The following is a 25,079-nucleotide window of genomic DNA, read 5'->3' on the forward strand; positions in this document are numbered from 1 at the left end:
CCAAAGAAAGAGATCGGGTAAGGAGGGTCCAACTTTGAGCTTCATGGACATTGGCCCTTGGTCTGTGCATTCCAGCCCACTACATGCCAAGAAGATTCGTGCAAGCGTGTCTGTTTCTGTAGTGTAGTGGTTATCACGTTCGCTTTACACGCGAAAGGTCCCTGGTTCGAGACCGGGCAGGAACAGCAGCTTTCTGTTTTTCACACAGTTTGCATTTACTCTCTCAACTTATAGGAAAGCTGAGATAATGGAAGCTGTCTATCCCTCACCAGCGTGATGTACTGTGCTCCAGGGGCATCAGTGACAGCTCAAAAAGAGAAGTGACGATAGTTTGCGCTATTCGTTTGCACGTCCTTGTGTACTGAAGGTTGGGCCTACTTCATGAAAGCAAGGCATGAGAGCAGAAATGGTTTTATTGACCTCACCGAGAGCATACACCTAGAACAAACAAAATGTCTGAAGGATAGAGGCATTTTCATTTCTTGTTCGATGACGGCCATGGAAAAGACAGCAACCATATTGCAGAAGAGAGCAGCATGTGCAGTTGCTTGCTTTGGGTGAAGCATTCACTAACTCGCTGCCAATAACCCCCGGAGCCGGTGCGAAAGGTGACTCTTGTGTGCCTCGGCTCGTTGGTCTAGGGGTATGATTCTCGCTTAGGGTGCGAGAGGTCCCGGGTTCAAATCCCGGACGAGCCCTTTTTCAGAGGTAAACATACGAATCCTACTCAAAACTCACAATGCCTGACTATTTCTCATTACACTCGCCGCATTGTTGCACAAAATATTTTGAACCTCAGAAGAAACATGGATCACCATGCTTTTTCTGCCTTCATGCTTAGTCTGTGTGTGTCCCAGGTGATGCTTTCCCAAGGTGTACTTGCTGGCATTTAGGCATCAGATATTTGTCTGTCGATGCCTGCATAAGTCAATTTTTAATACGTCTAATTGCAAGCATGTTGGCTGATATCTCTGCAGTTTTCACACTTGCTCCTCGCTTTCTGAGTGGCTGCTGATACAGCAGAATAGAAGTAGAGAGAATCCTTGAGAGGAACCTTGCTCTAACAGTAAAACACAGCAAGTGAGTTTCTGTAGTGTAGTGGTCATCACGTTCGCCTAACACGCGAAAGGTCCCCGGTTCGAGACCGGGCAGAAACACTGTGCATGAGCTGCTTTTATGTGCACCCTCTAAAACCTTATTATCTCAATGCAAGCTTAAGAAGAGGCGGTCCTTGAACCCAGCGAGCCGTGGGAAACTTCCTTTACTTTTGCAAGACGAAACAAATTAATCCGCATCCATCAGTGGTCGCTCTTGTGCCTAGCTTTTTTTTTGTCATGCCATGTTGTATTGTGGGGTCTTTACACTTGTGACATTGCTGTGAACGTTGTAAGTGCAAACATTGGCAGGTGCAGTCAGAAGAGTCAGATCTGTGCACACCCAGGGCTGTCAGGATGGCCGAGTGGTCTAAGGCGCCAGACTCAAGAGAGCTTGATCTTCAGTGCAACTGAGACTTCTGGTCTCCTCATGGAGGCGTGGGTTCAAATCCCACTTCTGACAGGTTTCTTTTACACCCTTAAATCGTCCTGTTTTTTGCAGTGCATTCCCCACACACCACAATCTTTGCACGGACCTGTAACATATGACGAGAAATCCACCAACGATCAGGCTGGTCCCTCAATCACAATTCCATGTATTCCTGGAAGGGACACCTCAGGCACACCTTCCGTTAAATTTGCACTCCATCACACAAACTGCCGTGCTGGTTTCTCATTAAGCAGTTGATCCCATCTTTGTTGTGAGGCTCTCCTGCCACCTTTTGGGCGGAGAAGGCACTGTCCCTGCAACAACACAGGCAGACATGTTCAACAGGGCTTCCTGGTTATGTGGGAGGAGCAGATTGTCATTGGTCCCCCCTTGCGAATTTTAATTTACATAAGGAAGACAGAGAGGTAGCTGGGAGTAGGCAGTACACACGGACATTGAACTCTATCTTGTGATTTGCAGCCAATTCTAGATTGAGGCAGGAGGAAAGGAGGTGATTTGCCCAACAATGGCCATACTGGGAATTCAGCCACCCTGGGGCTCCCAGGTGAGTGTTTCAGTCCTGCGAGCCACTCATATAAATCTCGCCTGATCGAGCCTGATCGAGCGCTGAGTGAGCGTGTTTGAATCCAAGAATCAAATGCCTCTGTCTTAGGAGGAAGAATTGGCAGGCCCTCCCTTGCATCTGGGGTGGAAGTCTATGGGGTAAGTGTCCAGGACTTGCAGAGGAGTACAAGTGCCAGAAAGTGCCTGCAGTTCTCATCAGCGCCTTTTTTCTGCTCTCTGGCAGCTAGGATATCGACTGATCCCTTCCTTGCAAGAGTGAAAAAAACAACACCTTGAGAGAAAACATGACTTTGTGTGGTTCACATAGAGAGAGAGCAGCCAAATAGCCCTGCTTTGTTTCTGAAAGACGCATCAGAAATTGCTTAAAATGCCGACTGGGGAATCAGGCTCGTTGGTCTAGGGGTATGATTCTCGCTTCGGGTGCGAGAGGTCCCGGGTTCAAATCCCGGACGAGCCCATGCTGTGGAATTATTTTTAGGCTGCTTATTATATAGGGCCATTTCTTCTTTTCAATGCTATAAGACGCCGTGTATGGTGAGAAAGTTCCTTTCCCTCTACGCTATTTCCCACTTTTGGCGTATAGAATTTCAGTGCCGGACTTCTTTGCAACTGCTTTTCTGGGGTGGACCATCAGTGTAGGAAAATTAAATGCAAAGTGTTTTTCTAGTGTGATTTCAGGTATGGTTTTAAAATCGCCTTTTGGAATAAAAGTGGTCCTCGTTCCTTTCTTCCAAAGAAAGAGATCGGGTAAGGAGGGTCCAACTTTGAGCTTCATGGACATTGGCCCTTGGTCTGTGCATTCCAGCCCACTACATGCCAAGAAGATTCGTGCAAGCGTGTCTGTTTCTGTAGTGTAGTGGTTATCACGTTCGCTTTACACGCGAAAGGTCCCTGGTTCGAGACCGGGCAGGAACAGCAGCTTTCTGTTTTTCACACAGTTTGCATTTACTCTCTCAACTTATAGGAAAGCTGAGATAATGGAAGCTGTCTATCCCTCACCAGCGTGATGTACTGTGCTCCAGGGGCATCAGTGACAGCTCAAAAAGAGAAGTGACGATAGTTTGCGCTATTCGTTTGCACGTCCTTGTGTACTGAAGGTTGGGCCTACTTCATGAAAGCAAGGCATGAGAGCAGAAATGGTTTTATTGACCTCACCGAGAGCATACACCTAGAACAAACAAAATGTCTGAAGGATAGAGGCATTTTCATTTCTTGTTCGATGACGGCCATGGAAAAGACAGCAACCATATTGCAGAAGAGAGCAGCATGTGCAGTTGCTTGCTTTGGGTGAAGCATTCACTAACTCGCTGCCAATAACCCCCGGAGCCGGTGCGAAAGGCGACTCTTGTGTGCCTCGGCTCGTTGGTCTAGGGGTATGATTCTCGCTTAGGGTGTGAGAGGTCCCGGGTTCAAATCCCGGACGAGCCCTTTTTCAGAGGTAAACATACGAATCCTACTCAAAACTCACAATGCCTGACTATTTCTCATTACACTCGCCGCATTGTTGCACAAAATATTTTGAACCTCAGAAGAAACATGGATCACCATGCTTTTTCTGCCTTCATGCTTAGTCTGTGTGTGTCCCAGGTGATGCTTTCCCAAGGTGTACTTGCTGGCATTTAGGCATCAGATATTTGTCTGTCGATGCCTGCATAAGTCAATTTTTAATACGTCTAATTGCAAGCATGTTGGCTGATATCTCTGCAGTTTTCACACTTGCTCCTCGCTTTCTGAGTGGCTGCTGATACAGCAGAATAGAAGTAGAGAGAATCCTTGAGAGGAACCTTGCTCTAACAGTAAAACACAGCAAGTGAGTTTCTGTAGTGTAGTGGTCATCACGTTCGCCTAACACGCGAAAGGTCCCCGGTTCGAGACCGGGCAGAAACACTGTGCATGAGCTGCTTTTATGTGCACCCTCTAAAACCTTATTATCTCAATGCAAGCTTAAGAAGAGGCGGTCCTTGAACCCAGCGAGCCGTGGGAAACTTCCTTTACTTTTGCAAGACGAAACAAATTAATCCGCATCCATCAGTGGTCGCTCTTGTGCCTAGCTTTTTTTTTGTCATGCCATGTTGTATTGTGGGGTCTTTACACTTGTGACATTGCTGTGAACGTTGTAAGTGCAAACATTGGCAGGTGCAGTCAGAAGAGTCAGATCTGTGCACACCCAGGGCTGTCAGGATGGCCGAGTGGTCTAAGGCGCCAGACTCAAGAGAGCTTGATCTTCAGTGCAACTGAGACTTCTGGTCTCCTCATGGAGGCGTGGGTTCAAATCCCACTTCTGACAGGTTTCTTTTACACCCTTAAATCGTCCTGTTTTTTGCAGTGCATTCCCCACACACCACAATCTTTGCACGGACCTGTAACATATGACGAGAAATCCACCAACGATCAGGCTGGTCCCTCAATCACAATTCCATGTATTCCTGGAAGGGACACCTCAGGCACACCTTCCGTTAAATTTGCACTCCATCACACAAACTGCCGTGCTGGTTTCTCATTAAGCAGTTGATCCCATCTTTGTTGTGAGGCTCTCCTGCCACCTTTTGGGCGGAGAAGGCACTGTCCCTGCAACAACACAGGCAGACATGTTCAACAGGGCTTCCTGGTTATGTGGGAGGAGCAGATTGTCATTGGTCCCTCCTTGCGAATTTTAATTTACATAAGGAAGACAGAGAGGTAGCTGGGAGTAGGCAGTACACACGGACATTGAACTCTATCTTGTGATTTGCAGCCAATTCTAGATTGAGGCAGGAGGAAAGGAGGTGATTTGCCCAACAATGGCCATACTGGGAATTCAGCCACCCTGGGGCTCCCAGGTGAGTGTTTCAGTCCTGCGAGCCACTCATATAAATCTCGCCTGATCGAGCCTGATCGAGCGCTGAGTGAGCGTGTTTGAATCCAAGAATCAAATGCCTCTGTCTTAGGAGCAAGAATTGGCAGGCCCTCCCTTGCATCTGGGGTGGAAGTCTATGGGGTAAGTGTCCAGGACTTGCAGAGGAGTACAAGTGCCAGAAAGTGCCTGCAGTTCTCATCAGCGCCTTTTTTCTGCTCTCTGGCAGCTAGGATATCGACTGATCCCTTCCTTGCAAGAGTGAAAAAAACAACACCTTGAGAGAAAACATGACTTTGTGTGGTTCACATAGAGAGAGAGCAGCCAAATAGCCCTGCTTTGTTTCTGAAAGACGCATCAGAAATTGCTTAAAATGCCGACTGGGGAATCAGGCTCGTTGGTCTAGGGGTATGATTCTCGCTTCGGGTGCGAGAGGTCCCGGGTTCAAATCCCGGACGAGCCCATGCTGTGGAATTATTTTTAGGCTGCTTATTATATAGGGCCATTTCTTCTTTTCAATGCTATAAGACGCCGTGTATGGTGAGAAAGTTCCTTTCCCTCTACGCTATTTCCCACTTTTGGCGTATAGAATTTCAGTGCCGGACTTCTTTGCAACTGCTTTTCTGGGGTGGACCATCAGTGTAGGAAAATTAAATGCAAAGTGTTTTTCTAGTGTGATTTCAGGTATGGTTTTAAAATCGCCTTTTGGAATAAAAGTGGTCCTCGTTCCTTTCTTCCAAAGAAAGAGATCGGGTAAGGAGGGTCCAACTTTGAGCTTCATGGACATTGGCCCTTGGTCTGTGCATTCCAGCCCACTACATGCCAAGAAGATTCGTGCAAGCGTGTCTGTTTCTGTAGTGTAGTGGTTATCACGTTCGCTTTACACGCGAAAGGTCCCTGGTTCGAGACCGGGCAGAAACAGCAGCTTTCTGTTTTTCACACAGTTTGCATTTACTCTCTCAACTTATAGGAAAGCTGAGATAATGGAAGCTGTCTATCCCTCACCAGCGTGATGTACTGTGCTCCAGGGGCATCAGTGACAGCTCAAAAAGAGAAGTGACGATAGTTTGCGCTATTCGTTTGCACGTCCTTGTGTACTGAAGGTTGGGCCTACTTCATGAAAGCAAGGCATGAGAGCAGAAATGGTTTTATTGACCTCACCGAGAGCATACACCTAGAACAAACAAAATGTCTGAAGGATAGAGGCATTTTCATTTCTTGTTCGATGACGGCCATGGAAAAGACAGCAACCATATTGCAGAAGAGAGCAGCATGTGCAGTTGCTTGCTTTGGGTGAAGCATTCACTAACTCGCTGCCAATAACCCCCGGAGCCGGTGCGAAAGGCGACTCTTGTGTGCCTCGGCTCGTTGGTCTAGGGGTATGATTCTCGCTTAGGGTGTGAGAGGTCCCGGGTTCAAATCCCGGACGAGCCCTTTTTCAGAGGTAAACATACGAATCCTACTCAAAACTCACAATGCCTGACTATTTCTCATTACACTCGCCGCATTGTTGCACAAAATATTTTGAACCTCAGAAGAAACATGGATCACCATGCTTTTTCTGCCTTCATGCTTAGTCTGTGTGTGTCCCAGGTGATGCTTTCCCAAGGTGTACTTGCTGGCATTTAGGCATCAGATATTTGTCTGTCGATGCCTGCATAAGTCAATTTTTAATACGTCTAATTGCAAGCATGTTGGCTGATATCTCTGCAGTTTTCACACTTGCTCCTCGCTTTCTGAGTGGCTGCTGATACAGCAGAATAGAAGTAGAGAGAATCCTTGAGAGGAACCTTGCTCTAACAGTAAAACACAGCAAGTGAGTTTCTGTAGTGTAGTGGTCATCACGTTCGCCTAACACGCGAAAGGTCCCCGGTTCGAGACCGGGCAGAAACACTGTGCATGAGCTGCTTTTATGTGCACCCTCTGAAACCTTATTATCTCAATGCAAGCTTAAGAAGAGGCGGTCCTTGAACCCAGCGAGCCGTGGGAAACTTCCTTTACTTTTGCAAGACGAAACAAATTAATCCGCATCCATCAGTGGTCGCTCTTGTGCCTAGCTTTTTTTTTGTCATGCCATGTTGTATTGTGGGGTCTTTACACTTGTGACATTGCTGTGAACGTTGTAAGTGCAAACATTGGCAGGTGCAGTCAGAAGAGTCAGATCTGTGCACACCCAGGGCTGTCAGGATGGCCGAGTGGTCTAAGGCGCCAGACTCAAGAGAGCTTGATCTTCAGTGCAACTGAGACTTCTGGTCTCCTCATGGAGGCGTGGGTTCAAATCCCACTTCTGACAGGTTTCTTTTACACCCTTAAATCGTCCTGTTTTTTGCAGTGCATTCCCCACACACCACAATCTTTGCACGGACCTGTAACATATGACGAGAAATCCACCAACGATCAGGCTGGTCCCTCAATCACAATTCCATGTATTCCTGGAAGGGACACCTCAGGCACACCTTCCGTTAAATTTGCACTCCATCACACAAACTGCCGTGCTGGTTTCTCATTAAGCAGTTGATCCCATCTTTGTTGTGAGGCTCTCCTGCCACCTTTTGGGCGGAGAAGGCACTGTCCCTGCAACAACACAGGCAGACATGTTCAACAGGGCTTCCTGGTTATGTGGGAGGAGCAGATTGTCATTGGTCCCCCCTTGCGAATTTTAATTTACATAAGGAAGACAGAGCGGTAGCTGGGAGTAGGCAGTACACACGGACATTGAACTCTATCTTGTGATTTGCAGCCAATTCTAGATTGAGGCAGGAGGAAAGGAGGTGATTTGCCCAACAATGGCCATACTGGGAATTCAGCCACCCTGGGGCTCCCAGGTGAGTGTTTCAGTCCTGCGAGCCACTCATATAAATCTCGCCTGATCGAGCCTGATCGAGCGCTGAGTGAGCGTGTTTGAATCCAAGAATCAAATGCCTCTGTCTTAGGAGCAAGAATTGGCAGGCCCTCCCTTGCATCTGGGGTGGAAGTCTATGGGGTAAGTGTCCAGGACTTGCAGAGGAGTACAAGTGCCAGAAAGTGCCTGCAGTTCTCATCAGCGCCTTTTTTCTGCTCTCTGGCAGCTAGGATATCGACTGATCCCTTCCTTGCAAGAGTGAAAAAAACAACACCTTGAGAGAAAACATGACTTTGTGTGGTTCACATAGAGAGAGAGCAGCCAAATAGCCCTGCTTTGTTTCTGAAAGACGCATCAGAAATTGCTTAAAATGCCGACTGGGGAATCAGGCTCGTTGGTCTAGGGGTATGATTCTCGCTTCGGGTGCGAGAGGTCCCGGGTTCAAATCCCGGACGAGCCCATGCTGTGGAATTATTTTTAGGCTGCTTATTATATAGGGCCATTTCTTCTTTTCAATGCTATAAGACGCCGTGTATGGTGAGAAAGTTCCTTTCCCTCTACGCTATTTCCCACTTTTGGCGTATAGAATTTCAGTGCCGGACTTCTTTGCAACTGCTTTTCTGGGGTGGACCATCAGTGTAGGAAAATTAAATGCAAAGTGTTTTTCTAGTGTGATTTCAGGTATGGTTTTAAAATCGCCTTTTGGAATAAAAGTGGTCCTCGTTCCTTTCTTCCAAAGAAAGAGATCGGGTAAGGAGGGTCCAACTTTGAGCTTCATGGACATTGGCCCTTGGTCTGTGCATTCCAGCCCACTACATGCCAAGAAGATTCGTGCAAGCGTGTCTGTTTCTGTAGTGTAGTGGTTATCACGTTCGCTTTACACGCGAAAGGTCCCTGGTTCGAGACCGGGCAGAAACAGCAGCTTTCTGTTTTTCACACAGTTTGCATTTACTTTCTCAACTTATAGGAAAGCTGAGATAATGGAAGCTGTCTATCCCTCACCAGCGTGATGTACTGTGCTCCAGGGGCATCAGTGACAGCTCAAAAAGAGAAGTGACGATAGTTTGCGCTATTCGTTTGCACGTCCTTGTGTACTGAAGGTTGGGCCTACTTCATGAAAGCAAGGCATGAGAGCAGAAATGGTTTTATTGACCTCACCGAGAGCATACACCTAGAACAAACAAAATGTCTGAAGGATAGAGGCATTTTCATTTCTTGTTCGATGACGGCCATGGAAAAGACAGCAACCATATTGCAGAAGAGAGCAGCATGTGCAGTTGCTTGCTTTGGGTGAAGCATTCACTAACTCGCTGCCAATAACCCCCGGAGCCGGTGCGAAAGGCGACTCTTGTGTGCCTCGGCTCGTTGGTCTAGGGGTATGATTCTCGCTTAGGGTGCGAGAGGTCCCGGGTTCAAATCCCGGACGAGCCCTTTTTCAGAGGTAAACATACGAATCCTACTCAAAACTCACAATGCCTGACTATTTCTCATTACACTCGCCGCATTGTTGCACAAAATATTTTGAACCTCAGAAGAAACATGGATCACCATGCTTTTTCTGCCTTCATGCTTAGTCTGTGTGTGTCCCAGGTGATGCTTTCCCAAGGTGTACTTGCTGGCATTTAGGCATCAGATATTTGTCTGTCGATGCCTGCATAAGTCAATTTTTAATACGTCTAATTGCAAGCATGTTGGCTGATATCTCTGCAGTTTTCACACTTGCTCCTCGCTTTCTGAGTGGCTGCTGATACAGCAGAATAGAAGTAGAGAGAATCCTTGAGAGGAACCTTGCTCTAACAGTAAAACACAGCAAGTGAGTTTCTGTAGTGTAGTGGTCATCACGTTCGCCTAACACGCGAAAGGTCCCCGGTTCGAGACTGTGCATGAGCTGCTTTTATGTGCACCCTCTAAAACCTTATTATCTCAATGCAAGCTTAAGAAGAGGCGGTCCTTGAACCCAGCGAGCCGTGGGAAACTTCCTTTACTTTTGCAAGACGAAACAAATTAATCCGCATCCATCAGTGGTCGCTCTTGTGCCTAGCTTTTTTTTTGTCATGCCATGTTGTATTGTGGGGTCTTTACACTTGTGACATTGCTGTGAACGTTGTAAGTGCAAACATTGGCAGGTGCAGTCAGAAGAGTCAGATCTGTGCACACCCAGGGCTGTCAGGATGGCCGAGTGGTCTAAGGCGCCAGACTCAAGAGAGCTTGATCTTCAGTGCAATTGAGACTTCTGGTCTCCTCATGGAGGCGTGGGTTCAAATCCCACTTCTGACAGGTTTCTTTTACACCCTTAAATCGTCCTGTTTTTTGCAGTGCATTCCCCACACACCACAATCTTTGCACGGACCTGTAACATATGACGAGAAATCCACCAACGATCAGGCTGGTCCCTCAATCACAATTCCATGTATTCCTGGAAGGGACACCTCAGGCACACCTTCCGTTAAATTTGCACTCCATCACACAAACTGCCGTGCTGGTTTCTCATTAAGCAGTTGATCCCATCTTTGTTGTGAGGCTCTCCTGCCACCTTTTGGGCGGAGAAGGCACTGTCCCTGCAACAACACAGGCAGACATGTTCAACAGGGCTTCCTGGTTATGTGGGAGGAGCAGATTGTCATTTGTCCCCCCTTGCGAATTTTAATTTACATAAGGAAGACAGAGAGGTAGCTGGGAGTAGGCAGTACACACGGACATTGAACTCTATCTTGTGATTTGCAGCCAATTCTAGATTGAGGCAGGAGGAAAGGAGGTGATTTGCCCAACAATGGCCATACTGGGAATTCAGCCACCCTGGGGCTCCCAGGTGAGTGTTTCAGTCCTGCGAGCCACTCATATAAATCTCGCCTGATCGAGCCTGATCGAGCGCTGAGTGAGCGTGTTTGAATCCAAGAATCAAATGCCTCTGTCTTAGGAGGAAGAATTGGCAGGCCCTCCCTTGCATCTGGGGTGGAAGTCTATGGGGTAAGTGTCCAGGACTTGCAGAGGAGTACAAGTGCCAGAAAGTGCCTGCAGTTCTCATCAGCGCCTTTTTTCTGCTCTCTGGCAGCTAGGATATCGACTGATCCCTTCCTTGCAAGAGTGAAAAAAACAACACCTTGAGAGAAAACATGACTTTGTGTGGTTCACATAGAGAGAGAGCAGCCAAATAGCCCTGCTTTGTTTCTGAAAGACGCATCAGAAATTGCTTAAAATGCCGACTGGGGAATCAGGCTCGTTGGTCTAGGGGTATGATTCTCGCTTCGGGTGCGAGAGGTCCCGGGTTCAAATCCCGGACGAGCCCATGCTGTGGAATTATTTTTAGGCTGCTTATTATATAGGGCCATTTCTTCTTTTCAATGCTATAAGACGCCATGTATGGTGAGAAAGTTCCTTTCCCTCTACGCTATTTCCCACTTTTGGCGTATAGAATTTCAGTGCCGGACTTCTTTGCAACTGCTTTTCTGGGGTGGACCATCAGTGTAGGAAAATTAAATGCAAAGTGTTTTTCTAGTGTGATTTCAGGTATGGTTTTAAAATCGCCTTTTGGAATAAAAGTGGTCCTCGTTCCTTTCTTCCAAAGAAAGAGATCGGGTAAGGAGGGTCCAACTTTGAGCTTCATGGACATTGGCCCTTGGTCTGTGCATTCCAGCCCACTACATGCCAAGAAGATTCGTGCAAGCGTGTCTGTTTCTGTAGTGTAGTGGTTATCACGTTCGCTTTACACGCGAAAGGTCCCTGGTTCGAGACCGGGCAGAAACAGCAGCTTTCTGTTTTTCACACAGTTTGCATTTACTCTCTCAACTTATAGGAAAGCTGAGATAATGGAAGCTGTCTATCCCTCACCAGCGTGATGTACTGTGCTCCAGGGGCATCAGTGACAGCTCAAAAAGAGAAGTGACGATAGTTTGCGCTATTCGTTTGCACGTCCTTGTGTACTGAAGGTTGGGCCTACTTCATGAAAGCAAGGCATGAGAGCAGAAATGGTTTTATTGACCTCACCGAGAGCATACACCTAGAACAAACAAAATGTCTGAAGGATAGAGGCATTTTCATTTCTTGTTCGATGACGGCCATGGAAAAGACAGCAACCATATTGCAGAAGAGAGCAGCATGTGCAGTTGCTTGCTTTGGGTGAAGCATTCACTAACTCGCTGCCAATAACCCCCGGAGCCGGTGCGAAAGGCGACTCTTGTGTGCCTCGGCTCGTTGGTCTAGGGGTATGATTCTCGCTTAGGGTGCGAGAGGTCCCGGGTTCAAATCCCGGACGAGCCCTTTTTCAGAGGTAAACATACGAATCCTACTCAAAACTCACAATGCCTGACTATTTCTCATTACACTCGCCGCATTGTTGCACAAAATATTTTGAACCTCAGAAGAAACATGGATCACCATGCTTTTTCTGCCTTCATGCTTAGTCTGTGTGTGTCCCAGGTGATGCTTTCCCAAGGTGTACTTGCTGGCATTTAGGCATCAGATATTTGTCTGTCGATGCCTGCATAAGTCAATTTTTAATACGTCTAATTGCAAGCATGTTGGCTGATATCTCTGCAGTTTTCACACTTGCTCCTCGCTTTCTGAGTGGCTGCTGATACAGCAGAATAGAAGTAGAGAGAATCCTTGAGAGGAACCTTGCTCTAACAGTAAAACACAGCAAGTGAGTTTCTGTAGTGTAGTGGTCATCACGTTCGCCTAACACGCGAAAGGTCCCCGGTTCGAGACCGGGCAGAAACACTGTGCATGAGCTGCTTTTATGTGCACCCTCTAAAACCTTATTATCTCAATGCAAGCTTAAGAAGAGGCGGTCCTTGAACCCAGCGAGCCGTGGGAAACTTCCTTTACTTTTGCAAGACGAAACAAATTAACCTGCATCCATCAGTGGTCGCTCTTGTGCCTAGCTTTTTTTTTGTCATGCCATGTTGTATTGTGGGGTCTTTACACTTGTGACATTGCTGTGAACGTTGTAAGTGCAAACATTGGCAGGTGCAGTCAGAAGAGTCAGATCTGTGCACACCCAGGGCTGTCAGGATGGCCGAGTGGTCTAAGGCGCCAGACTCAAGAGAGCTTGATCTTCAGTGCAACTGAGACTTCTGGTCTCCTCATGGAGGCGTGGGTTCAAATCCCACTTCTGACAGGTTTCTTTTACACCCTTAAATCGTCCTGTTTTTTGCAGTGCATTCCCCACACACCACAATCTTTGCACGGACCTGTAACATATGACGAGAAATCCACCAACGATCAGGCTGGTCCCTCAATCACAATTCCATGTATTCCTGGAAGGGACACCTCAGGCACACCTTCCGTTAAATTTGCACTCCATCACACAAACTGCCGTGCTGGTTTCTCATTAAGCAGTTGATCCCATCTTTGTTGTGAGGCTCTCCTGCCACCTTTTGGGCGGAGAAGGCACTGTCCCTGCAACAACACAGGCAGACATGTTCAACAGGGCTTCCTGGTTATGTGGGAGGAGCAGATTGTCATTGGTCCCCCCTTGCGAATTTTAATTTACATAAGGAAGACAGAGAGGTAGCTGGGAGTAGGCAGTACACACGGACATTGAACTCTATCTTGTGATTTGCAGCCAATTCTAGATTGAGGCAGGAGGAAAGGAGGTGATTTGCCCAACAATGGCCATACTGGGAATTCAGCCACCCTGGGGCTCCCAGGTGAGTGTTTCAGTCCTGCGAGCCACTCATATAAATCTCGCCTGATCGAGCCTGATCGAGCGCTGAGTGAGCGTGTTTGAATCCAAGAATCAAATGCCTCTGTCTTAGGAGCAAGAATTGGCAGGCCCTCCCTTGCATCTGGGGTGGAAGTCTATGGGGTAAGTGTCCAGGACTTGCAGAGGAGTACAAGTGCCAGAAAGTGCCTGCAGTTCTCATCAGCGCCTTTTTTCTGCTCTCTGGCAGCTAGGATATCGACTGATCCCTTCCTTGCAAGAGTGAAAAAAACAACACCTTGAGAGAAAACATGACTTTGTGTGGTTCACATAGAGAGAGAGCAGCCAAATAGCCCTGCTTTGTTTCTGAAAGACGCATCAGAAATTGCTTAAAATGCCGACTGGGGAATCAGGCTCGTTGGTCTAGGGGTATGATTCTCGCTTCGGGTGCGAGAGGTCCCGGGTTCAAATCCCGGACGAGCCCATGCTGTGGAATTATTTTTAGGCTGCTTATTATATAGGGCCATTTCTTCTTTTCAATGCTATAAGACGCCGTGTATGGTGAGAAAGTTCCTTTCCCTCTACGCTATTTCCCACTTTTGGCGTATAGAATTTCAGTGCCGGACTTCTTTGCAACTGCTTTTCTGGGGTGGACCATCAGTGTAGGAAAATTAAATGCAAAGTGTTTTTCTAGTGTGATTTCAGGTATGGTTTTAAAATCGCCTTTTGGAATAAAAGTGGTCCTCGTTCCTTTCTTCCAAAGAAAGAGATCGGGTAAGGAGGGTCCAACTTTGAGCTTCATGGACATTGGCCCTTGGTCTGTGCATTCCAGCCCACTACATGCCAAGAAGATTCGTGCAAGCGTGTCTGTTTCTGTAGTGTAGTGGTTATCACGTTCGCTTTACACGCGAAAGGTCCCTGGTTCGAGACCGGGCAGAAACAGCAGCTTTCTGTTTTTCACACAGTTTGCATTTACTTTCTCAACTTATAGGAAAGCTGAGATAATGGAAGCTGTCTATCCCTCACCAGCGTGATGTACTGTGCTCCAGGGGCATCAGTGACAGCTCAAAAAGAGAAGTGACGATAGTTTGCGCTATTCGTTTGCACGTCCTTGTGTACTGAAGGTTGGGCCTACTTCATGAAAGCAAGGCATGAGAGCAGAAATGGTTTTATTGACCTCACCGAGAGCATACACCTAGAACAAACAAAATGTCTGAAGGATAGAGGCATTTTCATTTCTTGTTCGATGACGGCCATGGAAAAGACAGCAACCATATTGCAGAAGAGAGCAGCATGTGCAGTTGCTTGCTTTGGGTGAAGCATTCACTAACTCGCTGCCAATAACCCCCGGAGCCGGTGCGAAAGGCGACTCTTGTGTGCCTCGGCTCGTTGGTCTAGGGGTATGATTCTCGCTTAGGGTGCGAGAGGTCCCGGGTTCAAATCCCGGACGAGCCCTTTTTCAGAGGTAAACATACGAATCCTACTCAAAACTCACAATGCCTGACTATTTCTCATTACACTCGCCGCATTGTTGCACAAAATATTTTGAACCTCAGAAGAAACATGGATCACCATGCTTTTTCTGCCTTCATGCTTAGTCTGTGTGTGTCCCAGGTGATGCTTTCCCAAGGTGTACTTGCTGGCATTTAGGCATCAGATATTTGTCTGTCGATGCCTGCATAAGTCAATTTTTAATACGTCTAATTGCAAGCATGTTGGCTGATATCTCTGCAGTTTTCACACTTGCTCCTCGCTTTCTGAGTGGCTGCTGATACAGCAGAATAGAAGTAGAGAGAATCCTTGAGAGGAACCTTGCTCTAACAGTAAAACACAGCAAGTGAGTTTCTGTAGTGTAGTGGTCATCACGTTCGCCTAACACGTGAATGGTCCCCGGTTCGAGACTGTGCATGAGCTGCTTTTATGTGCACCCTCTAAAACCTTATTATCTCAATGCAAGCTTAAGAAGAGGCGGTCCTTGAACCCAGCGAGCCGTGGGAAACTTCCTTTACTTTTGCAAGACGAAACAAATTAATCCGCATCCATCAGTGGTCGCTCTTGTGCCTAGCTTTTTTTTTGTCATGCCATGTTGTATTGTGGGGTCTTTACACTTGTGACATTGCTGTGAACGTTGTAAGTGCAAACATTGGCAGGTGCAGTCAGAAGAGTCAGATCTGTGCACACCCAGGGCTGTCAGGATGGCCGAGTGGTCTAAGGCGCCAGACTCAAGAGAGCTTGATCTTCAGTGCAACTGAGACTTCTGGTCTCCTCATGGAGGCGTGGGTTCAAATCCCACTTCTGACAGGTTTCTTTTACACCCTTAAATCGTCCTGTTTTTTGCAGTGCATTCCCCACACACCACAATCTTTGCACGGACCTGTAACATATGACGAGAAATCCACCAACGATCAGGCTGGTCCCTCAATCACAATTCCATGTATTCCTGGAAGGGACACCTCAGGCACACCTTCCGTTAAATTTGCACTCCATCACACAAACTGCCGTGCTGGTTTCTCATTAAGCAGTTGATCCCATCTTTGTTGTGAGGCTCTCCTGCCACCTTTTGGGCGGAGAAGGCACTGTCCCTGCAACAACACAGGCAGACATGTTCAACAGGGCTTCCTGGTTATGTGGGAGGAGCAGATTGTCATTGGTCCCCCCTTGCGAATTTTAATTTACATAAGGAAGACAGAGAGGTAGCTGGGAGTAGGCAGTACACACGGACATTGAACTCTATCTTGTGATTTGCAGCCAATTCTAGATTGAGGCAGGAGGAAAGCAGGTGATTTGCCCAACAATGGCCATACTGGGAATTCAGCCACCCTGGGGCTCCCAGGTGAGTGTTTCAGTCCTGCGAGCCACTCATATAAATCTCGCCTGATCGAGCCTGATCGAGCGCTGAGTGAGCGTGTTTGAATCCAAGAATCAAATGCCTCTGTCTTAGGAGCAAGAATTGGCAGGCCCTCCCTTGCATCTGGGGTGGAAGTCTATGGGGTAAGTGTCCAGGACTTGCAGAGGAGTACAAGTGCCAGAAAGTGCCTGCAGTTCTCATCAGCGCCTTTTTTCTGCTCTCTGGCAGCTAGGATATCGACTGATCCCTTCCTTGCAAGAGTGAAAAAAACAACACCTTGAGAGAAAACATGACTTTGTGTGGTTCACATAGAGAGAGAGCAGCCAAATAGCCCTGCTTTGTTTCTGAAAGACGCATCAGAAATTGCTTAAAATGCCGACTGGGGAATCAGGCTCGTTGGTCTAGGGGTATGATTCCCGCTTCGGGTGCGAGAGGTCCCGGGTTCAAATCCCGGACGAGCCCATGCTGTGGAATTATTTTTAGGCTGCTTATTATATAGGGCCATTTCTTCTTTTCAATGCTATAAGACGCCGTGTATGGTGAGAAAGTTCCTTTCCCTCTACGCTATTTCCCACTTTTGGCGTATAGAATTTCAGTGCCGGACTTCTTTGCAACTGCTTTTCTGGGGTGGACCATCAGTGTAGGAAAATTAAATGCAAAGTGTTTTTCTAGTGTGATTTCAGGTATGGTTTTAAAATCGCCTTTTGGAATAAAAGTGGTCCTCGTTCCTTTCTTCCAAAGAAAGAGATCGGGTAAGGAGGGTCCAACTTTGAGCTTCATGGACATTGGCCCTTGGTCTGTGCATTCCAGCCCACTACATGCCAAGAAGATTCGTGCAAGCGTGTCTGTTTCTGTAGTGTAGTGGTTATCACGTTCGCTTTACACGCGAAAGGTCCCTGGTTCGAGACCGGGCAGAAACAGCAGCTTTCTGTTTTTCACACAGTTTGCATTTACTCTCTCAACTTATAGGAAAGCTGAGATAATGGAAGCTGTCTATCCCTCACCAGCGTGATGTACTGTGCTCCAGGGGCATCAGTGACAGCTCAAAAAGAGAAGTGACGATAGTTTGCGCTATTCGTTTGCACGTCCTTGTGTACTGAAGGTTGGGCCTACTTCATGAAAGCAAGGCATGAGAGCAGAAATGGTTTTATTGACCTCACCGAGAGCATACACCTAGAACAAACAAAATGTCTGAAGGATAGAGGCATTTTCATTTCTTGTTCGATGACGGCCATGGAAAAGACAGCAACCATATTGCAGAAGAGAGCAGCATGTGCAGTTGCTTGCTTTGGGTGAAGCATTCACTAACTCGCTGCCAATAACCCCCGGAGCCGGTGCGAAAAGCGACTCTTGTGTGACTCGGCTCGTTGGTCTAGGGGTATGATTCTCGCTTAGGGTGCGAGAGGTCCCGGGTTCAAATCCCGGACGAGCCCTTTTTTCAGAGGTAAACATACGAATCCTACTCAAAACTCACAATGCCTGACTATTTCTCATTACACTCGCCGCATTGTTGCACAAAATATTTTGAACCTCAGAAGAAACATGGATCACCATGCTTTTTCTGCCTTCATGCTTAGTCTGTGTGTGTCCCAGGTGATGCTTTCCCAAGGTGTACTTGCTGGCATTTAGGCATCAGATATTTGTCTGTCGATGCCTGCATAAGTCAATTTTTAATACGTCTAATTGCAAGCATGTTGGCTGATATCTCTGCAGTTTTCACACTTGCTCCTCGCTTTCTGAGTGGCTGCTGATACAGCAGAATAGAAGTAGAGAGAATCCTTGAGAGGAACCTTGCTCTAACAGTAAAACACAGCAAGTGAGTTTCTGTAGTGTAGTGGTCATCACGTTCGCCTAACACGCGAAAGGTCCCCGGTTCGAGACCGGGCAGAAACACTGTGCATGAGCTGCTTTTATGTGCACCCTCTAAAACCTTATTATCTCAATGCAAGCTTAAGAAGAGGCGGTCCTTGAACCCAGCGAGCCGTGGGAAACTTCCTTTACTTTTGCAAGACGAAACAAATTAATCCGCATCCATCAGTGGTCGCTCTTGTGCCTAGCTTTTTTTTTGTCATGCCATGTTGTATTGTGGGGTCTTTACACTTGTGACATTGCTGTGAACGTTGTAAGTGCAAACATTGGCAGGTGCAGTCAGAAGAGTCAGATCTGTGCACACCCAGGGCTGTCAGGATGGCCGAGTGGTCTAAGGCGCCAGACTCAAGAGAGCTTGATCTTCAGTGCAACTGAGACTTCTGGTCTCCTCATGGAGGCGTGGGTTCAAATCCCACTTCTGACAGGTTTCTTTTACACCCTTAAATCGTCCTGTTTTTTGCAGTGCATTCCCCACACACCACAATCTTTGCACGGACCTGTAACATATGACGAGAAATCCACCAACGATCAGGCTGGTCCCTCAATCACAATTCCATGTATTCCTGGAAGGGACACCTCAGGCACACCTTCCGTTAAATTTGCACTCCATCACACAAACTGCCGTGCTGGTTTCTCATTAAGCAGTTGATCCCATCTTTGTTGTGAGGCTCTCCTGCCACCTTTTGGGCGGAGAAGGCACTGTCCCTGCAACAACACAGGCAGACATGTTCAACAGGGCTTCCTGGTTATGTGGGAGGAGCAGATTGTCATTGGTCCCCCCTTGCGAATTTTAATTTACATAAGGAAGACAGAGAGGTAGCTGGGAGTAGGCAGTACACACGGACATTGAACTCTATCTTGTGATTTGCAGCCAATTCTAGATTGAGGCAGGAGGAAAGGAGGTGATTTGCCCAACAATGGCCATACTGGGAATTCAGCCACCCTGGGGCTCCCAGGTGAGTGTTTCAGTCCTGCGAGCCACTCATATAAATCTCGCCTGATCGAGCCTGATCGAGCGCTGAGTGAGCGTGTTTGAATCCAAGAATCAAATGCCTCTGTCTTAGGAGCAAGAATTGGCAGGCCCTCCCTTGCATCTGGGGTGGAAGTCTATGGGGTAAGTGTCCAGGACTTGCAGAGGAGTACAAGTGCCAGAAAGTGCCTGCAGTTCTCATCAGCGCCTTTTTTCTGCTCTCTGGCAGCTAGGATATCGACTGATCCCTTCCTTGCAAGAGTGAAAAAAACAACACCTTGAGAGAAAACATGACTTTGTGTGGTTCACATAGAGAGAGAGCAGCCAAATAGCCCTGCTTTGTTTCTGAAAGACGCATCAGAAATTGCTTAAAATGCCGACTGGGGAATCAGGCTCGTTGGTCTAGGGGTATGATTCTCGCTTCGGGTGCGAGAGGTCCCGGGTTCAAATCCCGGACGAGCCCATGCTGTGGAATTATTTTTAGGCTGCTTATTATATAGGGCCATTTCTTCTTTTCAATGCTATAAGACGCCGTGTATGGTGAGAAAGTTCCTTTCCCTCTACGCTATTTCCCACTTTTGGCGTATAGAATTTCAGTGCCGGACTTCTTTGCAACTGCTTTTCTGGGGTGGACCATCAGTGTAGGAAAATTAAATGCAAAGTGTTTTTCTAGTGTGATTTCAGGTATGGTTTTAAAATCGCCTTTTGGAATAAAAGTGGTCCTCGTTCCTTTCTTCCAAAGAAAGAGATCGGGTAAGGAGGGTCCAACTTTGAGCTTCATGGACATTGGCCCTTGGTCTGTGCATTCCAGCCCACTACATGCCAAGAAGATTCGTGCAAGCGTGTCTGTTTCTGTAGTGTAGTGGTTATCACGTTCGCTTTACACGCGAAAGGTCCCTGGTTCGAGACCGGGCAGAAACAGCAGCTTTCTGTTTTTCACACAGTTTGCATTTACTTTCTCAACTTATAGGAAAGCTGAGATAATGGAAGCTGTCTATCCCTCACCAGCGTGATGTACTGTGCTCCAGGGGCATCAGTGACAGCTCAAAAAGAGAAGTGACGATAGTTTGCGCTATTCGTTTGCACGTCCTTGTGTACTGAAGGTTGGGCCTACTTCATGAAAGCAAGGCATGAGAGCAGAAATGGTTTTATTGACCTCACCGAGAGCATACACCTAGAACAAACAAAATGTCTGAAGGATAGAGGCATTTTCATTTCTTGTTCGATGACGGCCATGGAAAAGACAGCAACCATATTGCAGAAGAGAGCAGCATGTGCAGTTGCTTGCTTTGGGTGAAGCATTCACTAACTCGCTGCCAATAACCCCCGGAGCCGGTGCGAAAGGCGACTCTTGTGTGCCTCGGCTCGTTGGTCTAGGGGTATGATTCTCGCTTAGGGTGCGAGAGGTCCCGGGTTCAAATCCCGGACGAGCCCTTTTTCAGAGGTAAACATACGAATCCTACTCAAAACTCACAATGCCTGACTATTTCTCATTACACTCGCCGCATTGTTGCACAAAATATTTTGAACCTCAGAAGAAACATGGATCACCATGCTTTTTCTGCCTTCATGCTTAGTCTGTGTGTGTCCCAGGTGATGCTTTCCCAAGGTGTACTTGCTGGCATTTAGGCATCAGATATTTGTCTGTCGATGCCTGCATAAGTCAATTTTTAATACGTCTAATTGCAAGCATGTTGGCTGATATCTCTGCAGTTTTCACACTTGCTCCTCGCTTTCTGAGTGGCTGCTGATACAGCAGAATAGAAGTAGAGAGAATCCTTGAGAGGAACCTTGCTCTAACAGTAAAACACAGCAAGTGAGTTTCTGTAGTGTAGTGGTCATCACGTTCGCCTAACACGCGAAAGGTCCCCGGTTTGAGACCGGGCAGAAACACTGTGCATGAGCTGCTTTTATGTGCACCCTCTAAAACCTTATTATCTCAATGCAAGCTTAAGAAGAGGCGGTCCTTGAACCCAGCGAGCCGTGGCAAACTTCCTTTACTTTTGCAAGACGAAACAAATTAATCCGCATCCATCAGTGGTCGCTCTTGTGCCTAGCTTTTTTTTTGTCATGCCATGTTGTATTGTGGGGTCTTTACACTTGTGACATTGCTGTGAACGTTGTAAGTGCAAACATTGGCAGGTGCAGTCAGAAGAGTCAGATCTGTACACACCCAGGGCTGTCAGGATGGCCGAGTGGTCTAAGGCGCCAGACTCAAGAGAGCTTGATCTTCAGTGCAACTGAGACTTCTGGTCTCCTCATGGAGGCGTGGGTTCAAATCCCACTTCTGACAGGTTTCTTTTACACCCTTAAATCGTCCTGTTTTTTGCAGTGCATTCCCCACACACCACAATCTTTGCACGGACCTGTAACATATGACGAGAAATCCACCAACGATCAGGCTGGTCCCTCAATCACAATTCCATGTATTCCTGGAAGGGACACCTCAGGCACACCTTCCGTTAAATTTGCACTCCATCACACAAACTGCCGTGCTGGTTTCTCATTAAGCAGTTGATCCCATCTTTGTTGTGAGGCTCTCCTGCCACCTTTTGGGCGGAGAAGGCACTGTCCCTGCAACAACACAGGCAGACATGTTCAACAGGGCTTCCTGGTTATGTGGGAGGAGCAGATTGTCATTGGTCCCCCCTTGCGAATTTTAATTTACATAAGGAAGACAGAGAGGTAGCTGGGAGTAGGCAGTACACACGGACATTGAACTCTATCTTGTGATTTGCAGCCAATTCTAGATTGAGGCAGGAGGAAAGGAGGTGATTTGCCCAACAATGGCCATACTGGGAATTCAGCCACCCTGGGGCTCCCAGGTGAGTGTTTCAGTCCTGCGAGCCACTCATATAAATCTCGCCTGATCGAGCCTGATCGAGCGCTGAGTGAGCGTGTTTGAATCCAAGAATCAAATGCCTCTGTCTTAGGAGCAAGAATTGGCAGGCCCTCCCTTGCATCTGGGGTGGAAGTCTATGGGGTAAGTGTCCAGGACTTGCAGAGGAGTACAAGTGCCAGAAAGTGCCTGCAGTTCTCATCAGCGCCTTTTTTCTGCTCTCTGGCAGCTAGGATATCGACTGATCCCTTCCTTGCAAGAGTGAAAAAAACAACACCTTGAGAGAAAACATGACTTTGTGTGGTTCACATAGAGAGAGAGCAGCCAAATAGCCCTGCTTTGTTTCTGAAAGACGCATCAGAAATTGCTTAAAATGCCGACTGGGGAATCAGGCTCGTTGGTCTAGGGGTATGATTCTCGCTTCGGGTGCGAGAGGTCCCGGGTTCAAATCCCGGACGAGCCCATGCTGTGGAATTATTTTTAGGCTGCTTATTATATAGGGCCATTTCTTCTTTTCAATGCTATAAGACGCCGTGTATGGTGAGAAAGTTCCTTTCCCTCTACGCTATTTCCCACTTTTGGCGTATAGAATTTCAGTGCCGGACTTCTTTGCAACTGCTTTTCTGGGGTGGACCATCAGTGTAGGAAAATTAAATGCAAAGTGTTTTTCTAGTGTGATTTCAGGTATGGTTTTAAAATCGCCTTTTGGAATAAAAGTGGTCCTCGTTCCTTTCTTCCAAAGAAAGAGATCGGGTAAGGAGGGTCCAACTTTGAGCTTCATGGACATTGGCCCTTGGTCTGTGCATTCCAGCCCACTACATGCCAAGAAGATTCGTGCAAGCGTGTCTGTTTCTGTAGTGTAGTGGTTATCACGTTCGCTTTACACGCGAAAGGTCCCTGGTTCGAGACCGGGCAGAAACAGCAGCTTTCTGTTTTTCACACAGTTTGCATTTACTTTCTCAACTTATAGGAAAGCTGAGATAATGGAAGCTGTCTATCCCTCACCAGCGTGATGTACTGTGCTCCAGGGGCATCAGTGACAGCTCAAAAAGAGAAGTGACGATAGTTTGCGCTATTCGTTTGCACGTCCTTGTGTACTGAAGGTTGGGCCTACTTCATGAAAGCAAGGCATGAGAGCAGAAATGGTTTTATTGACCTCACCGAGAGCATACACCTAGAACAAACAAAATGTCTGAAGGATAGAGGCATTTTCATTTCTTGTTCGATGACGGCCATGGAAAAGACAGCAACCATATTGCAGAAGAGAGCAGCATGTGCAGTTGCTTGCTTTGGGTGAAGCATTCACTAACTCGCTGCCAATAACCCCCGGAGCCGGTGCGAAAGGCGACTCTTGTGTGCCTCGGCTCGTTGGTCTAGGGGTATGATTCTCGCTTAGGGTGCGAGAGGTCCCGGGTTCAAATCCCGGACGAGCCCTTTTTCAGAGGTAAACATACGAATCCTACTCAAAACTCACAATGCCTGACTATTTCTCATTACACTCGCCGCATTGTTGCACAAAATATTTTGAACCTCAGAAGAAACATGGATCACCATGCTTTTTCTGCCTTCATGCTTAGTCTGTGTGTGTCCCAGGTGATGCTTTCCCAAGGTGTACTTGCTGGCATTTAGGCATCAGATATTTGTCTGTCGATGCCTGCATAAGTCAATTTTTAATACGTCTAATTGCAAGCATGTTGGCTGATATCTCTGCAGTTTTCACACTTGCTCCTCGCTTTCTGAGTGGCTGCTGATACAGCAGAATAGAAGTAGAGAGAATCCTTGAGAGGAACCTTGCTCTAACAGTAAAACACAGCAAGTGAGTTTCTGTAGTGTAGTGGTCATCACGTTCGCCTAACACGTGAATGGTCCCCGGTTCGAGACTGTGCATGAGCTGCTTTTATGTGCACCCTCTAAAACCTTATTATCTCAATGCAAGCTTAAGAAGAGGCGGTCCTTGAACCCAGCGAGCCGTGGGAAACTTCCTTTACTTTTGCAAGACGAAACAAATTAATCCGCATCCATCAGTGGTCGCTCTTGTGCCTAGCTTTTTTTTTGTCATGCCATGTTGTATTGTGGGGTCTTTACACTTGTGACATTGCTGTGAACGTTGTAAGTGCAAACATTGGCAGGTGCAGTCAGAAGAGTCAGATCTGTGCACACCCAGGGCTGTCAGGATGGCCGAGTGGTCTAAGGCGCCAGACTCAAGAGAGCTTGATCTTCAGTGCAACTGAGACTTCTGGTCTCCTCATGGAGGCGTGGGTTCAAATCCCACTTCTGACAGGTTTCTTTTACACCCTTAAATCGTCCTGTTTTTTGCAGTGCATTCCCCACACACCACAATCTATGCACGGACCTGTAACATATGACGAGAAATCCACCAACGATCAGGCTGGTCCCTCAATCACAATTCCATGTATTCCTGGAAGGGACACCTCAGGCACACCTTCCGTTAAATTTGCACTCCATCACACAAACTGCCGTGCTGGTTTCTCATTAAGCAGTTGATCCCATCTTTGTTGTGAGGCTCTCCTGCCACCTTTTGGGCGGAGAAGGCACTGTCCCTGCAACAACACAGGCAGACATGTTCAACAGGGCTTCCTGGTTATGTGGGAGGAGCAGATTGTCATTGGTCCCCCCTTGCGAATTTTAATTTACATAAGGAAGACAGAGAGGTAGCTGGGAGTAGGCAGTACACACGGACATTGAACTCTATCTTGTGATTTGCAGCCAATTCTAGATTGAGGCAGGAGGAAAGGAGGTGATTTGCCCAACAATGGCCATACTGGGAATTCAGCCACCCTGGGGCTCCCAGGTGAGTGTTTCAGTCCTGCGAGCCACTCATATAAATCTCGCCTGATCGAGCCTGATCGAGCGCTGAGTGAGCGTGTTTGAATCCAAGAATCAAATGCCTCTGTCTTAGGAGCAAGAATTGGCAGGCCCTCCCTTGCATCTGGGGTGGAAGTCTATGGGGTAAGTGTCCAGGACTTGCAGAGGAGTACAAGTGCCAGAAAGTGCCTGCAGTTCTCATCAGCGCCTTTTTTCTGCTCTCTGGCAGCTAGGATATCGACTGATCCCTTCCTTGCAAGAGTGAAAAAAACAACACCTTGAGAGAAAACATGACTTTGTGT

At 47.3% G+C, this 25,079-nt stretch overlaps 41 non-coding genes across 41 annotated transcripts; all 41 read left to right on the forward strand.

Annotated features, from left to right (window-relative positions):
* Positions 1-112: 112 nt before the first annotated feature.
* Positions 113-185, forward strand: TRNAV-UAC (transfer RNA valine (anticodon UAC)). Its single transcript has one exon. It is a non-coding gene; the product is annotated as a tRNA-Val (tRNA).
* Positions 186-626: 441 nt separating this feature from the next.
* TRNAP-AGG (transfer RNA proline (anticodon AGG)) lies at positions 627-698 on the forward strand. The gene has a single exon. It is a non-coding gene; the product is annotated as a tRNA-Pro (tRNA).
* Positions 699-1,084: 386 nt separating this feature from the next.
* TRNAV-AAC (transfer RNA valine (anticodon AAC)) lies at positions 1,085-1,157 on the forward strand. Its single transcript has one exon. It is a non-coding gene; the product is annotated as a tRNA-Val (tRNA).
* A 288-nt stretch (positions 1,158-1,445) lies between these two features.
* TRNAL-CAA (transfer RNA leucine (anticodon CAA)) lies at positions 1,446-1,557 on the forward strand. Its single transcript has 2 exons — positions 1,446-1,483; positions 1,512-1,557. It is a non-coding gene; the product is annotated as a tRNA-Leu (tRNA).
* A 937-nt stretch (positions 1,558-2,494) lies between these two features.
* Positions 2,495-2,566, forward strand: TRNAP-CGG (transfer RNA proline (anticodon CGG)). Its single transcript has one exon. It is a non-coding gene; the product is annotated as a tRNA-Pro (tRNA).
* Positions 2,567-2,951: 385 nt separating this feature from the next.
* Positions 2,952-3,024, forward strand: TRNAV-UAC (transfer RNA valine (anticodon UAC)). The gene has a single exon. It is a non-coding gene; the product is annotated as a tRNA-Val (tRNA).
* Positions 3,025-3,465: 441 nt separating this feature from the next.
* TRNAP-AGG (transfer RNA proline (anticodon AGG)) lies at positions 3,466-3,537 on the forward strand. The gene has a single exon. It is a non-coding gene; the product is annotated as a tRNA-Pro (tRNA).
* A 386-nt stretch (positions 3,538-3,923) lies between these two features.
* On the forward strand, positions 3,924-3,996 carry TRNAV-AAC (transfer RNA valine (anticodon AAC)). Its single transcript has one exon. It is a non-coding gene; the product is annotated as a tRNA-Val (tRNA).
* A 288-nt stretch (positions 3,997-4,284) lies between these two features.
* TRNAL-CAA (transfer RNA leucine (anticodon CAA)) lies at positions 4,285-4,396 on the forward strand. Its single transcript has 2 exons — positions 4,285-4,322; positions 4,351-4,396. It is a non-coding gene; the product is annotated as a tRNA-Leu (tRNA).
* A 937-nt stretch (positions 4,397-5,333) lies between these two features.
* Positions 5,334-5,405, forward strand: TRNAP-CGG (transfer RNA proline (anticodon CGG)). Its single transcript has one exon. It is a non-coding gene; the product is annotated as a tRNA-Pro (tRNA).
* Positions 5,406-5,790: 385 nt separating this feature from the next.
* Positions 5,791-5,863, forward strand: TRNAV-UAC (transfer RNA valine (anticodon UAC)). The gene has a single exon. It is a non-coding gene; the product is annotated as a tRNA-Val (tRNA).
* A 441-nt stretch (positions 5,864-6,304) lies between these two features.
* TRNAP-AGG (transfer RNA proline (anticodon AGG)) lies at positions 6,305-6,376 on the forward strand. The gene has a single exon. It is a non-coding gene; the product is annotated as a tRNA-Pro (tRNA).
* Positions 6,377-6,762: 386 nt separating this feature from the next.
* Positions 6,763-6,835, forward strand: TRNAV-AAC (transfer RNA valine (anticodon AAC)). Its single transcript has one exon. It is a non-coding gene; the product is annotated as a tRNA-Val (tRNA).
* Positions 6,836-7,123: 288 nt separating this feature from the next.
* Positions 7,124-7,235, forward strand: TRNAL-CAA (transfer RNA leucine (anticodon CAA)). The gene is made up of 2 exons: positions 7,124-7,161; positions 7,190-7,235. It is a non-coding gene; the product is annotated as a tRNA-Leu (tRNA).
* A 937-nt stretch (positions 7,236-8,172) lies between these two features.
* On the forward strand, positions 8,173-8,244 carry TRNAP-CGG (transfer RNA proline (anticodon CGG)). Its single transcript has one exon. It is a non-coding gene; the product is annotated as a tRNA-Pro (tRNA).
* A 385-nt stretch (positions 8,245-8,629) lies between these two features.
* TRNAV-UAC (transfer RNA valine (anticodon UAC)) lies at positions 8,630-8,702 on the forward strand. Its single transcript has one exon. It is a non-coding gene; the product is annotated as a tRNA-Val (tRNA).
* Positions 8,703-9,143: 441 nt separating this feature from the next.
* TRNAP-AGG (transfer RNA proline (anticodon AGG)) lies at positions 9,144-9,215 on the forward strand. Its single transcript has one exon. It is a non-coding gene; the product is annotated as a tRNA-Pro (tRNA).
* Positions 9,216-9,949: 734 nt separating this feature from the next.
* On the forward strand, positions 9,950-10,061 carry TRNAL-CAA (transfer RNA leucine (anticodon CAA)). Its single transcript has 2 exons — positions 9,950-9,987; positions 10,016-10,061. It is a non-coding gene; the product is annotated as a tRNA-Leu (tRNA).
* Positions 10,062-10,998: 937 nt separating this feature from the next.
* TRNAP-CGG (transfer RNA proline (anticodon CGG)) lies at positions 10,999-11,070 on the forward strand. Its single transcript has one exon. It is a non-coding gene; the product is annotated as a tRNA-Pro (tRNA).
* A 385-nt stretch (positions 11,071-11,455) lies between these two features.
* Positions 11,456-11,528, forward strand: TRNAV-UAC (transfer RNA valine (anticodon UAC)). Its single transcript has one exon. It is a non-coding gene; the product is annotated as a tRNA-Val (tRNA).
* Positions 11,529-11,969: 441 nt separating this feature from the next.
* On the forward strand, positions 11,970-12,041 carry TRNAP-AGG (transfer RNA proline (anticodon AGG)). Its single transcript has one exon. It is a non-coding gene; the product is annotated as a tRNA-Pro (tRNA).
* A 386-nt stretch (positions 12,042-12,427) lies between these two features.
* On the forward strand, positions 12,428-12,500 carry TRNAV-AAC (transfer RNA valine (anticodon AAC)). Its single transcript has one exon. It is a non-coding gene; the product is annotated as a tRNA-Val (tRNA).
* A 288-nt stretch (positions 12,501-12,788) lies between these two features.
* Positions 12,789-12,900, forward strand: TRNAL-CAA (transfer RNA leucine (anticodon CAA)). The gene is made up of 2 exons: positions 12,789-12,826; positions 12,855-12,900. It is a non-coding gene; the product is annotated as a tRNA-Leu (tRNA).
* Positions 12,901-13,837: 937 nt separating this feature from the next.
* Positions 13,838-13,909, forward strand: TRNAP-CGG (transfer RNA proline (anticodon CGG)). Its single transcript has one exon. It is a non-coding gene; the product is annotated as a tRNA-Pro (tRNA).
* A 385-nt stretch (positions 13,910-14,294) lies between these two features.
* TRNAV-UAC (transfer RNA valine (anticodon UAC)) lies at positions 14,295-14,367 on the forward strand. The gene has a single exon. It is a non-coding gene; the product is annotated as a tRNA-Val (tRNA).
* Positions 14,368-14,808: 441 nt separating this feature from the next.
* On the forward strand, positions 14,809-14,880 carry TRNAP-AGG (transfer RNA proline (anticodon AGG)). The gene has a single exon. It is a non-coding gene; the product is annotated as a tRNA-Pro (tRNA).
* Positions 14,881-15,614: 734 nt separating this feature from the next.
* TRNAL-CAA (transfer RNA leucine (anticodon CAA)) lies at positions 15,615-15,726 on the forward strand. The gene is made up of 2 exons: positions 15,615-15,652; positions 15,681-15,726. It is a non-coding gene; the product is annotated as a tRNA-Leu (tRNA).
* A 937-nt stretch (positions 15,727-16,663) lies between these two features.
* Positions 16,664-16,735, forward strand: TRNAP-CGG (transfer RNA proline (anticodon CGG)). The gene has a single exon. It is a non-coding gene; the product is annotated as a tRNA-Pro (tRNA).
* A 385-nt stretch (positions 16,736-17,120) lies between these two features.
* On the forward strand, positions 17,121-17,193 carry TRNAV-UAC (transfer RNA valine (anticodon UAC)). Its single transcript has one exon. It is a non-coding gene; the product is annotated as a tRNA-Val (tRNA).
* A 441-nt stretch (positions 17,194-17,634) lies between these two features.
* Positions 17,635-17,706, forward strand: TRNAP-AGG (transfer RNA proline (anticodon AGG)). The gene has a single exon. It is a non-coding gene; the product is annotated as a tRNA-Pro (tRNA).
* Positions 17,707-18,093: 387 nt separating this feature from the next.
* On the forward strand, positions 18,094-18,166 carry TRNAV-AAC (transfer RNA valine (anticodon AAC)). The gene has a single exon. It is a non-coding gene; the product is annotated as a tRNA-Val (tRNA).
* A 288-nt stretch (positions 18,167-18,454) lies between these two features.
* On the forward strand, positions 18,455-18,566 carry TRNAL-CAA (transfer RNA leucine (anticodon CAA)). Its single transcript has 2 exons — positions 18,455-18,492; positions 18,521-18,566. It is a non-coding gene; the product is annotated as a tRNA-Leu (tRNA).
* A 937-nt stretch (positions 18,567-19,503) lies between these two features.
* TRNAP-CGG (transfer RNA proline (anticodon CGG)) lies at positions 19,504-19,575 on the forward strand. The gene has a single exon. It is a non-coding gene; the product is annotated as a tRNA-Pro (tRNA).
* A 385-nt stretch (positions 19,576-19,960) lies between these two features.
* On the forward strand, positions 19,961-20,033 carry TRNAV-UAC (transfer RNA valine (anticodon UAC)). The gene has a single exon. It is a non-coding gene; the product is annotated as a tRNA-Val (tRNA).
* Positions 20,034-20,474: 441 nt separating this feature from the next.
* Positions 20,475-20,546, forward strand: TRNAP-AGG (transfer RNA proline (anticodon AGG)). The gene has a single exon. It is a non-coding gene; the product is annotated as a tRNA-Pro (tRNA).
* Positions 20,547-20,932: 386 nt separating this feature from the next.
* Positions 20,933-21,005, forward strand: TRNAV-AAC (transfer RNA valine (anticodon AAC)). Its single transcript has one exon. It is a non-coding gene; the product is annotated as a tRNA-Val (tRNA).
* A 288-nt stretch (positions 21,006-21,293) lies between these two features.
* TRNAL-CAA (transfer RNA leucine (anticodon CAA)) lies at positions 21,294-21,405 on the forward strand. The gene is made up of 2 exons: positions 21,294-21,331; positions 21,360-21,405. It is a non-coding gene; the product is annotated as a tRNA-Leu (tRNA).
* A 937-nt stretch (positions 21,406-22,342) lies between these two features.
* TRNAP-CGG (transfer RNA proline (anticodon CGG)) lies at positions 22,343-22,414 on the forward strand. The gene has a single exon. It is a non-coding gene; the product is annotated as a tRNA-Pro (tRNA).
* Positions 22,415-22,799: 385 nt separating this feature from the next.
* Positions 22,800-22,872, forward strand: TRNAV-UAC (transfer RNA valine (anticodon UAC)). The gene has a single exon. It is a non-coding gene; the product is annotated as a tRNA-Val (tRNA).
* A 441-nt stretch (positions 22,873-23,313) lies between these two features.
* On the forward strand, positions 23,314-23,385 carry TRNAP-AGG (transfer RNA proline (anticodon AGG)). Its single transcript has one exon. It is a non-coding gene; the product is annotated as a tRNA-Pro (tRNA).
* Positions 23,386-24,119: 734 nt separating this feature from the next.
* TRNAL-CAA (transfer RNA leucine (anticodon CAA)) lies at positions 24,120-24,231 on the forward strand. The gene is made up of 2 exons: positions 24,120-24,157; positions 24,186-24,231. It is a non-coding gene; the product is annotated as a tRNA-Leu (tRNA).
* Positions 24,232-25,079: the final 848 nt, after the last annotated feature.

Source organism: Triturus cristatus, chromosome 10 (assembly GCF_964204655.1).
Source record: "Triturus cristatus chromosome 10, aTriCri1.1, whole genome shotgun sequence".
Classification (NCBI taxonomy): Eukaryota; Metazoa; Chordata; class Amphibia; order Caudata; family Salamandridae; genus Triturus; species Triturus cristatus.